The 9352-nt window shown below is 32.0% G+C and overlaps 1 pseudogene; it reads right to left on the bottom strand.

Annotated features, from left to right (window-relative positions):
- Positions 1-7551: 7551 nt before the first annotated feature.
- On the bottom strand, positions 7552-9005 carry LOC139991629 (regulator of microtubule dynamics protein 1-like; annotated as a pseudogene).
- Positions 9006-9352: the final 347 nt, after the last annotated feature.

Raw genomic sequence — 9352 nt, 5'->3', positions numbered from 1 at the left:
AGCATTACGTTATAACGTATAACGTTATATATGATTACCTTATAGCTTATAACTTTATGTAGCACTACGTTATAACGTATAACGTTATATACTATTACCTTATATGCTAATACGTGATATACTGGTACCTTATAACTTTAAACGTTATATACCATTACCTTATAACGTATATCTTTATGTAGCATTACGTTATAACGTATAACGTTGTATACCATTACCATATAACGTATGACGTTATGTAGCATTACGTTATAGCGTTTAACGTTGTGTACCAATACCTTATAAAGTATAACGTCATGTAGCATTACGTTATATACTATAACGTTATATACTATTACCTTATAACGTATACAGTTATGTAGCATTACAATATAACGTGCAGCGTTATATACGATTACTTTATAACTTATAACGTTATGAAGCACTACGTTATAACGTATAACGTTATATACTATTACCTTATAACGTATAACGCTATGTAGCATTACGTTATAGCGTATAACGTTGTATACCATTACCTTATAACGTATAACGTTATGTAGCGTTACGCTATAACGTATAACGTTATACACTATTACCTTATAACGTATAACGATATGTAGCATTACGTTATAACGTATAACGTTATATACCATTTCGTTATAACGCATAACGTTATGTAGCATTACGTTGTAACATATAACGTTATATACAATTACCTTATAACGCATAACGTTATGTAGCACTACGTTATAACTTATAACGTTATATACAATTACCTTATAACGGTTAACGCTATGTAGCATTACGTTATAGCGTATAACGTTGTATACCATTACCTTATAACGTATAACGTTATGTAGCGTTACGCTATAACGTATAACGTTATACACTATTACCTTATAACGTATAACGATATGTAGCATTACGTTATAACGTATAACGTTATATACCATTTCGTTATAACGCATAACGTTATGTAGCATTACGTTATAACATATAACGTTATATACAATTACCTTATAACGTATAATGTTATGTAGCATTACGTTATAGCGTATAACGTTATATACTATTACCTTATAACTTATTACGTTATGCAGCATTACGTTATAACGTATAACGTTATATACTACTTCTTTATATCGTAATACGTTATATAGTGTTACCTTATAACGCATAACGTTATACACAATAACGTTATAACGTATAACGTTATGTAGCATTACGTTATAACGTATAACTTTATATAATATTACCTTATATCGTTATACGTTATATACTGTTACCTTATATCGTTATACGTTATATACTGTTACCTTATAACGTTATACGTTATATAATATTACCTTATAACGTATAAGGTTATATGATATTACCTTATAACGTCTAACATTATATATTATTACCATATAACGTATAACGTAATGTAGCATTACGTTATAACGTATAACGTGTATACCATTACGTTAGAACGCATATCGTTATGTAGCACTACGTTATAACTTATAACGTTATACACAATAACCTTATAACGTATAACGTTATGTAGCATTACGTTATAACGTATAACTTTATATACTATTACCTTATAACGTATAACGATATGTAGCATTACGTTATAACGTATAACGTTATATACTATTACCTTATTACGTATAACGTTGTGTAGCATTACGTTATAACGTATAACGTTATATACTATTACCTTATATCGTATAACGATATGTAGCATTACGTTATAACGTATAACGTTATATACGATAACCTTATATCTTATAACGTTATGCAGCATTACGTTATAATGTATAACGCTATATACCATTTCTTTATATCGTAATACGTTATATAGTGTTACCTTATAACGTATAACGTTATATACCATAACCTTATAACGTATAACGTTATGTAGCACTACGTGATAGCGTATAACGCTGTATACCATTACCTTATAACGTCTAATGTAATGTAGCATTACGTTATAACGTATAATGTTATATACTACTACCTTATATCGTGATACGTTATACACTGTTACCTTATAACGTTATACGTTATATACTATTACCTTATATCGTATAACGATATGTAGCATTACGTTATAACCTACAACGTTATATACGATTACCTTATATCTTATAACGTTTTGCAGCATTACGTTATAACGTATAACGTTATATACTATTTCTTTATATCGTAATACGTTATATAGTGTTACCTTATAACGTATAACGTTATATACAATAACCTTATAACGTATAACGTTATGAAGCATTACGTTATAACGTATAACGTTATATACTATTACCTTATAAAGTATAACATTTTGTAGAATTACTTTAAAACGTACAACGTTATATAGTGTTACGTTATAACGTATATCGTTGTATACCATTACCATATAACGTATAACGTTATGTAGCACTACGTTATAACGTATAACGTTATATACGATTTCCTTATATCTTATAGCTTTATGTAGCGTTACGTTATAACGTATAACGTTATATACTATTTCCTTCTAACGTATAACGTTATGTAGCATTACGTTATAACGTATAACGTTATATATGATTACCTTATATCTTATTACCTTATGCAGCATTATGTTATAACGTATAACGTTATACACAATAACCTTATACGTATAACGTTATGTAGCATTCCGTTATAACGTATAACGTTATATACTATTACCTTATATCGTATAACGTTATGTACCATTACGTTATAACGTATAACGTTATATACTATTACCTTATATCGTATAACGTTGTGTAGCATTACGTTATAACGTATAACGTTATATACTATTACCTTATATCGTATAACGATATGTAGCATAACGTTATAACGTATAACGTTATATACTATTACCTTATATCGTATAACGATATGTAGCATTACGTTATAACGTATAACGTTATATACGATTACCTTATATCTTATAACGTTATGTAGCTTTTCGTTATAACGTATAACGTTATACTCTATTACCTTATAACGTATAACGTTATGTAGCATTACGTTATAACGTATAACGTGATATACCATTACATTATAACGTATAACATTATATACTATTACCTTACAACGTATAACGTTTTGTAGCATTACGTTATAACTTATAACGTTATATACTATTACCTTATAACGTAGAACGTTTTGTAGCTTTACGTTAAAACGTACAACGTTATATACTGTTACGTTATAACGTATAACGTTGTATACCATTACCATATAACGTATAACGTTATGTAGCATTACGTTATAGCGTATAACGCTGTATACCATTACCTTATAACGTCTAATGTAATGTAGCATTACGTTATAACGTATAACGTTATATACTATTACCTTATATCGTATAACGATATGTAGCATTACGTTATAACCTACAACGTTATATACGATTACCTTATATCTTATAACGTTTTGCAGCATTACGTTATAACGTATAACGTTATATACTATTTCTTTATATCGTAATACGTTATATAGTGTTACCTTATAACGTATAACGTTATATACAATAACCTTATAACGTATAACGTTATGTAGCATTACGTTATAACGTATAACTTTATATACTACTTCTTTATATCGTAATACGTTATATAGTGTTACCTTCTAACGCATAACGTTATACACAATAACCTTATAACGTATAACGCTATGAAGCATTACGTTATAACTTATAACGTTATATACTACTACCTTATACCGAATAACGTTATGTAGCATTACGTTATAGCGTATAACGTTGTATACCATTACCTTATAGCGTATAACGTTATGTAGCATTATGTTATAACGTATAACGTTATTTAGCATTACGTTATAACGTATAACGTTAGATACGATTACCTTATATCTTATAACGTTATGTAGCATTACGTTATAACGTATAACGTTATGTACTATTTCTTTATATCGTTATTCGTTATATACAGTTACCTTATAACGTTATACGTTATATACTATTACCTAATAACGTAAAACGTTATAAACTATTACCTCATAACATATAACGTTATGTAGCACTACGTTATAACGTACAACGTTATATACTATTACCTTATATCGTTATACGTTATATACTGTTACCTTATAACGTTATACGTTATATACTATTACCTAATAACGTAAAACGTTATAAACTATTACCTCATAACATATAACGTTATGTAGCACTACGTTATAACGTACAACGTTATATACTATTACCTTATTTCGTTATACGTTATATACTGTTACCTTATAACGTTATACGTTATATACTATTACCTAATAACGTAAAACGGTATATACTATTATCTCATAACATATAACCTTATGTAGCATTACGTTATAGCGTATAACGTTGTGTACCATTACCTTATAAAGTATAACGTTATGTAGCATTGCATTATAACGTATAGCGTTATATACGATTACCTTCTAACTTATAACGTTATGTAGCACAACGTTATTACGTATAACGTTATACACTATTACCTTATATGCTCCTACGTGATATAATGGTAACTTATAACGTTATACGTTATAAACTATTGTCTTATAACGTATATCCTTATGTAGCATTACGTAATAACCTATAACGTTGTGTACCATTACCTTATAAAGTATAACGTTATGTAACATTACGTTATAGCGTATAACGTAGTATACCATTCCTTTATATCGTATAACGTTTTGTAGCATTATGTTATAACGTATAACGTGAAATACTATTACCTTATAACGTATAACGTTATATACTGTTACCTTATATCGTTATACGTTATATACTGTTACCTTATAACGTTATACGTGATATACTATTACCTTATAACGCATAACGTTATATTCTATTATCTTACAACGTTATACGTTATATACTATTACCTTATAACGTATAACGTTATGTAACATTACGTTATAACGTATAACGTTATATACTATTACGTTATAACGTATAACGTTATATAGCATTACGTTATAACGTATAACGTTATATATGATTACCTTATAGCTTATAACTTTATGTAGCACTACGTTATAACGTATAACGTTATATACTATTACCTTATATGCTAATACGTGATATACTGGTACCTTATAACTTTAAACGTTATATACCATTACCTTATAACGTATATCTTTATGTAGCATTACGTTATAACGTATAACGTTGTATACCATTACCATATAACGTATGACGTTATGTAGCATTACGTTATAGCGTTTAACGTTGTGTACCAATACCTTATAAAGTATAACGTCATGTAGCATTACGTTATATACTATAACGTTATATACTATTACCTTATAACGTATACAGTTATGTAGCATTACAATATAACGTGCAGCGTTATTTACGATTACTTTATAACTTATAACGTTATGAAGCACTACGTTATAACGTATAACGTTATATACTATTACCATATAACGTATAATGTTATGTAGCATTACATTATATCGTATAGCTTTATATACTATAACCTTATAACGTATAACGTTATATATTATTACCTTATATCTTTAGACGTTATATACTATTACCTTATAACGTATAACGTTATATGCTATTACCTTATAACGTATAACGTTATATACTATGACCTCATAACATATAACGTTATGTAGCATTAGGTTATAACGTTAAGTATATTAATTCCTGCTGCGCTATCAACGAGGAATTTATATCGTCGTCCGTCGGATCGTAGAACCACCGTGGGTAGTCTTGCTCTTATGGTGTTGATTCGTAGGCCTGGTCTATTGGTTGTTGGTCGTCGACTTCAATCTTCCCTGAAGTATCGCTCGACGTCGGCGGCTCTCTTTTCGGCTTCGGTGATATTGTTGCATTTCGTCAGAAATTATTCAACATCGATCTCAACATGCTGTTCCTGTAAAGTTAACGAGCATAATAACGATGATCGACAATGCGTTCCTTTTTCTGCTTAATTTAATCGACTTGCATGCTTAAGACGACGATAGGTACGCGATCAAATTCAATTTTTCTAAAGCTCTCATTATTTAATGTGATAGTCAACAGTACGTAATTGTAAAGACGATATTCAGTCTGTATATTTATGATAATTAATGCATAAGAAATAATAAAGCGGTGGTAGATGTATCGTTCAATGTTTCAGTATATAATTCTGTATAAAGTATATTATTCGTTCGAATATATTTAAGCGATATACGTACTTCGAATAATTCATAATTATAATATTAGCGAACTCCTATAAATGTAAACACAAAATATAAACTACCGCCCGAGACGATTATTGCTCCAATAACCCAGTGGTGATAACCATGTAACCCATATAGAAGTAACACATAAATTATTATTTACTAGAAAGCGTAAATTAAAAAAAAAAAAAGCAATGTATTCGCTTCCTACTCGATGACTAATAATAAATTAGAATCGCATTTTCCTCCAACTCTATTGTGATTGTTTATCCTCTAACGCATTCTCGAATTTTCCACAATTGAGAAGAGGGTGACAAAGCAATACCCGAGGCGACCATCGCACCTGCTAATCCGTCTGTCCCTTAAACAATATTTCATACATCAAACAAACAAACAACTACTTGGGTTTTACCTACCTGCTAGTTAGGGGGTCCCCCCAAAAAGTCCTAATCCATGCTGTAGTAATACACATGGAACTCACCGACGACTATATAAACTCGGCATTTCGCTCGAGGGGGCATTTCCAGTTCGAATATCGAGCGGAACGTTTAAAAGTTCTTCAGGTTTGGAAGTGCTTTACGATTGGTAGCGTGCTTATACATTTTCGTCACATTTGGAACAGTGAGTATCTTATTTCCTTTCAATCGTTTCTTCCACTGATTTTTCACGCAATTCGTAAATTAAATTTTTTTTTTTTTTTATTTTTTGTTTCCAGATTGTGCCTTATAACGAAACGATGGCGGAATCTCAACTTGGATTTAACGCCTTTCACACCATATCACATGTTCCGGAAGATCTACCACCGGATTACGTTGTGGTGCAGTATACTTCCCCGATTGGTCAACACACTATGCAGATTGGCCTGCATCGTTCCTTTGTATACCATCTGATGGGAAGAGTGCCAAGGGAGATAATCGGCCTTCAAACACGCCAATATCTTGATTTTCTCTCTGCTTTCCAAAAAGATGGAATTATGGCTCGCGGAGAGGAAGAGGAAAATGAAGAATCACCTGGCCGATAATTCGACTTGGAAACTACTTTATTAAACCGTGATATTTGTGACAATGTTACATTAACATTTTGATACTTTAATTCTGTTACAATATATTTCTTTAACTAATTTTTGCGAGAAAGGTAGTTTAATGACATATCGTATATACGAATTTTCTTCAACTGCTATTAACTATTTAAAATTTGCTACATGTTACATTTTGAAATAAAACATTTTATAAAATATACATGTATATAGTAATCTTAAATCTTAAATTAGATGTTGCGTATAAAAAGCTCATCACACATAAGTTGTACTGTACTTTATAGTAAATAAATTTTATACTTCTACTTAAAAGATAGATTCTAAATTTACTTTATCCCTTCAATTCCATATCCTATAATAATATCCATTTATCATATAATAGATCATAATTTCCGTCAAGTTTGTTAAAGTTTCTTTAACAACTTTTGTGCTTCCTGTTTAGCATCTCGATCATCTTCGTTCTTTGCAGGATATTCAAGGGCAATTTTTAAATATTTCATAGATAGCTCTTTCTGATTTAATTTTAAGTAGGTTTTGCCCAACATTAATAAATTTTGACTATAGAAATTGGGATCAATTTCCTCTGCGGTTTCAAAATATTTTAGAGCTTCCTCAAAAGATGAAGATGGTGGTTCTCCAAATATTACAGATGCAATTTTTCTTTGATACCATGTTAAATCAGCAACTTGATAGCACCAAGTACCAAGCATGTACATAAGAGGTGGTTCTTTTGCATTTAGTTCCATTGCTCTCTGCGATATTAAACATATTCGATACAATTGCTTGACATCGTATCAGGGAAAGAAATATTAATATATTATCATGAAATATACCAGCATATGTTTCTTAATATTATATGACTCTTTTATTTGTGCCTTCACTCCTTCATAAAGAGTCTTACAATTGCGAAGAATCGATGCCCATTTGTATGCAGCCCAATTATCCTCATTTATTTCAAGTGCTTTAAGTATTAAGTCATAAGATTCGAAAATTCATTTCTTTCCATCTACTTCACTCACAGTCTTAGACAATTTATACATTGCTCTACACAAACGCCATATAATTTCAATATCACCGCTATCCTATACAAATGTTCAGTTTTGTTATCTGCATTTATAAGTGATATACGCAATGTAATTACTTTATAATTTATTAGAAGGTTATGTATTTCCTCCTATTGTTCTCGCTCGTATAATTCATCGGCTTTTCCTATTAGAACTTCTTTTGTAGTTATCACTGCTTCTGCTCCATGCTTGTGCTCCATGCCTCTGCTCCATGCTTCTTTCTGCTCCATGCCTCTGCTCCATGATTCTGCTCCATGCTTCTGTTCAATGCTTCTGCTTGCTCCATGCTTCTGCTTGCTCCATGCTTCTGCTTGCTCCATGCTTCTGCTTGCTCGATGCTTCTGCTCGATGCTTCTGCTCGATGCTTCTGCTTGCTCGATGCTTCTGCTCCATGCTTCTGCTCCATGCTTGTGCTCCATGCCTCTGCTCCATTCTTCTGCTCCATGCTTCTTTCTGCTCCATACCTCTGCTCCATCCTTCGGGTACATTCTTCTTTCTGCTCCATGCTTCTTTCTGCTCCACGCCTCCGCTCCATGCTTCTGCTCCATGCCTGTGCTACATGCTTGTGCTCCATGCCTCTGCTCCATGCCTCTGCTCCATGCTTCTTTCTGCTCCATGCCTCTGCTCCATTCTTCTGCTCCATGCTTCTGCACCATGCGTCTGCTCCATGCTTCTTTCTGCTCCATACCTCTGCTCCATCCTTCAGGTCCATTCTTCTTTCCGGCCCATGCTTCTGCTTGCTCCATGCTTCTGCTCCATGCTTCTTTCTGCTCCATGCTTCTGTTTGCTCCACGGTTCTGCACCATGCTCCTTTCCGGTCCATGCTTCTGCTTGCTCCATGCTTCTGCTTGCTCCATGCTTCTGCTTGCTCCATGCTTCTGCTTGCTCCATGCTTCTGCTTGCACCATGCTTCTGCTTGCTCCATGCTTCTGCTTGCTCCATGCTTCTGCTTGCTCCATGCTTCTGCTTGCACCATGCTTCTGCTTGCTCCATGCTTCTGCTTGCTCCATGCTTCTGCTCCATGCTATTTATTGAAGATGTATACTACTTCGCGTAATAAGATACCTCCAGTAATGTATCCAGAAAAGGAAAA

This window comes from Bombus fervidus, chromosome 10, assembly GCF_041682495.2.
Source record: "Bombus fervidus isolate BK054 chromosome 10, iyBomFerv1, whole genome shotgun sequence".
Classification (NCBI taxonomy): Eukaryota; Metazoa; Arthropoda; class Insecta; order Hymenoptera; family Apidae; genus Bombus; species Bombus fervidus.
Note: the sequence above shows the minus strand (reverse complement) of the source record. Positions and strands in the feature narration are given on the sequence as shown.